The sequence below is a fragment of the Hevea brasiliensis genome, unplaced genomic scaffold (assembly GCF_030052815.1).
Source record: "Hevea brasiliensis isolate MT/VB/25A 57/8 unplaced genomic scaffold, ASM3005281v1 Scaf170, whole genome shotgun sequence".
Classification (NCBI taxonomy): Eukaryota; Viridiplantae; Streptophyta; class Magnoliopsida; order Malpighiales; family Euphorbiaceae; genus Hevea; species Hevea brasiliensis.
The window spans coordinates 56,459-60,491 of record NW_026614663.1 but is presented as its reverse complement, the minus strand read 5'-3'; the positions used below and the strand labels follow the sequence as shown (position 1 = coordinate 60,491).

The window sequence follows — 4,033 nt, the reverse complement described above, 5'->3', positions numbered from 1 at the left end:
ATTATTCTTGTGTATCAAAATTTTTGAAAATTTTTGACAAATTTTGAACTTTAAATTGTGAAACTTAGCACTATAACCAAATTCTAGTAAGCTAATAATTGGACTCCACGGGATAGAGGAATGAACGTAAATAGATAGGTAAAAAGGGATTCTAACATGTTGTTTGTGAAGAAACTAATCTCTTTAATGGAACTAGACTAGTTAAACCTCTTCATAACTATTAATTTATCACATTGAACTTGTAAAAATTAGGAGAATAATTTTTAAAATACAAGCATATCTAAAATTACCTCACTAGCTCTAGAACATATCTCTTGGACCTATCAAGGCGAAATTCTAGCATATGCTTGATGAAGAAATGATTAAGGCATTCTTTGATATAGCCTCACTAAGCCCTAGCCACCCCTAATTAAAATGTATATCCCTTGTAGCCAACTTGAAGCCTATGTTTATCCCTTAGAATTTATTGATTACCCATGTTATTTACCTATCCCCTAGCCTAAACACCTACCATACCCTTTTGAGGAAGCAATATGCATAAGAAAATGAAGAGAGGATGTAAAGCTCAAGAAAGTGTGCAAGCGTGCAATTGAAATCAAAGAAAAACTTGCCTTTCCAACCCAGCAAAAGCAATGAGTTTGGGAGAGAGGACAAAAGGGACATAAAAAGAAAAAGAAAGAAAAAAAAATGAGAGAAAAGAAAAGAAGTCCGAAGATAAGTATCATGGAAGCATGCTTGGCACTATAAAAAAAAGCCAAAAGCCCTTCCTTTCCATACAAAATTAGTAGAATGAACTTAGTGTACTTGGATTTTATGCATACATGCTATCCTCATATTTGAATTCCCTAAAAACCTTTCATTGACAACCAAGTCTCGATAAAACAAGTTATTTGTGGCTTATTAATGGTCTTGCAAAGAGAAATAATTAGTCGAAACACCATGAAATGAGGTGAAGTTTTAGACCGGCAGCTATTAGAACCCTTATGCCTTGAAAGAGGGAAATTAGAATGAAGGTTGGAGGAGTTCAATTCTATGCTTATTAAACTGTTGGTTATATTCCTAAGTATCCGCTGAAATGTGTTTTAAAACAGAGTTTTACTTTGCTTTAGAACAAGCAAAAGTTTGATTTTGGGGGTATTTGATAAACTTGAATTGTATAGATGTTTTTAAGCACATTTGTATACTATTTCATAGCATTTAGGCAACTATTTTTATGCATAGTAGTTGATTTCATTAGTTTTGTAATTTGTATTGTCAAGCCCTTAATTCCATATTTTCTGCATTATTTCAGGTGTTTGGGTGAAGTCCCAGAGTATGGGAGTGCAAAGGAAAGTTTGGAGAAGTCAAGAGACAGAGAATTGCCGCTGATACAAAGTACACGGGTCGTGTAAACCAAGCCCCAGACCCATGTAACTCTCTGCCAGAAGAAAGCCAAGAGAATCAATGGAGAAACACAAGTACACAGGTCATGTAAGTAGACCCATGTAATCTGCAGGAATCTGTGTAAGTCTCTGCCGGGGACAAGCTTGAAGCACCTTATGGGAACATTAGTACACGGCCCGTACAACCAGGCTTGTGTAGTTGGCGCAGACCTGTGCAACTCTTTGTGCCAATGCAAGATTTTGTAATTCTCCTCCAGCAAGTTACACGGCCCGACATACCGGGACCCGTGTAGTGACACACGGGCCATGTACTATGCAGCAGCAAGTTTTTGACTTGAATTCCCGCTCTTGTTTCCTTATTCAAACGAGACTCCTAAAGCCTTTTGGACTCACAAATGACCTAACCCTAGAGCAACGACTATAAATAGAAAAGAAAACATCATAAAAAGGGTTGGTTTTTGTTAGGTTGGTTCGGTCGGTTCGCTCTCTCTTTTATCCTTTGACAGCACTTTTGAGGAGTTTTGGAAGGAGAGAAATCCAGCCGTCTCGAGGAGAGAAACATGAGTACCAAAAGAAGTTTTCCAGCTGAAGTTCCACAAGATCAAAGCTGCAACTCTCTTCGGTTCCTTCATTTCATCTCCCTAGACAGATCTTTATTATTTTTATTTCTTCTACGTGATTTACTTTTTATTGTTTTTATCTTTTATCATGATGTTCACTGAACTCACCATGAGTGAGTAGTTTTCTTATTCTGGATTTGGGAGAGTAGTGCTTGTAATTATTATTATGGATGAACACTAAGTTTTATTTATTGAATTTGAGATTCATTTCTTGATTTAATTTCTTGTGATCTTAATGCATGCTATGTGCTGGTACCCACTTAGCCATGATTGTAGATGTTAATTGAAGTACTGAAAGGTGAAGATTAACATTAGAAAATCAAGATCTTGAACCTTGGAATTCTGACCTAGACATAGGCTGATGCCTTTGTGAAACTTCAAAATTGGTCAAAAATCTTAAAGGATTTTAATTAAATTAATCACCACGAAAGTAGGGTTTGAGTTAATTAAAATACACTCTAGATGCCTTGAGAGAGGATTTAGGATAACTTAGGACTGATTTCCATCAAGGAAAACGATCCTCAATTCAGTAAATAAACTAGATAACATCCCTAGTAAGATTCAAGTGTGAAATCTTTATTTCAGAATTATTTCAAAATAAATCATTTCGTTTTAAGTTTACCATTCTAGTGCTTAAAGTTAACAAACTTCATTCCCTAAGTATTCAATAGCCTAGACAGTCAAAATTACTATGTAGATTGGTGTTTGATAAACAAAATCCTCGTGGGAACGATACTCTACTCATCACTTTATTACTGGTTAGAGATCCGTGCACTTGCGGTGGTTATAAAATAGCGAAACAAGTTTTTAGCACCGTTGCCTGGGATTTTGGTTTTAGTAATATCAAGCGATAAGCAATTTAGCTGATTTAGGCAATTATATTTATTATTTAATTTTAATTTACTGGTTGTATTTCTTTTCTTTTCTCTCATGTGCCCGATCTGGTATATGACCTGAACAAAGCCAGAAGAAATTTTGGACTGTGATCCGAAGATAGACAAAACTCTGAAAGCCATCAGGAGTGAAAGGAAACATCAAGAGCACGGTCAAGGAGATCCTAAAATTCCAACCATGGCTGATAACAATGACAGACCATGACTCTCGCGAGATTACGAAGCTCCATCTGTCCAAGGATTTTAGCCCAGTGTCAATAGACCCACAGTGGAAGCCAATAACTTTGAATTAAAACCAGCATGGCTCTAAATGATTCAACAGACCCAGTTTGCAGGTTCACCCACAGAAGACCCACACTATCACCTCCAGTGCTTTCTTGCCCTATGTGATACATTCAAGATGAATGGAGTGTCTGATTAAGCAATAAGACTCAGAGCATTCCCATTCTCCCTTCGGGACAGAGCAAGGAAGTGGTTACTTTCTCAACCGGCTGGAACATTCACTACTTGGGAAAACCTCTCTCAAGCTTTTCTAGCAAGGTATTTTCCATCTGCAAAGACTACAAAACTGAGGCTTGTGCTCAACACTTTCAGACAAAAGGAAGGAGAATCACTCTATGACGCATGAGAAAGATATAAAGACCTGCAGAGGGAATGTCCACACCATGGCATAGAAGATTGGCTATCAGTGCAAAATTTCTATAATGGATTACTACCCTCTGGATTACAAGGGTACAAACCCACCACTGGGTTTCAAGGGTACAAACCACCAGCACCCCCTAGATTTCAGAACAGACGTTAAAACTTTGCACAGTCATCACTACCTCTCCAACCTCAATAACCTGAACCGAAAATGACCATGGAAACCATGATGGAAGGATTCCTAGCAGCTCAACAACAACAAACTGAATTGATTAAATAACTGACTTCTAGAATGGACTAACTTGCTACTCATAACAAGATGCTAGAGAATCAAATCGCTCAGCAAGCAAGCTCTTCAAGTAAAGCTACTGGCAAACTGCCTAGCCAACCAGAAATGAACCCAAGGGAGCATTGTAAGGCAATTACACTAAGGAGTGGGAGAACTCTAGTATAACCAGAGGTAGAACCGACAGAGAAAACCATAGACCAATCTGAA

General features: G+C 37.5%; 1 non-coding gene across 1 annotated transcript; it reads right to left on the bottom strand.

The window, feature by feature from the left end:
• Window positions 1-3,460: 3,460 nt before the first annotated feature.
• On the bottom strand, window positions 3,461-3,567 carry LOC131176567 (small nucleolar RNA R71). The gene has a single exon (XR_009146577.1). It is a non-coding gene; the product is annotated as a small nucleolar RNA R71 (small nucleolar RNA).
• Window positions 3,568-4,033: the final 466 nt, after the last annotated feature.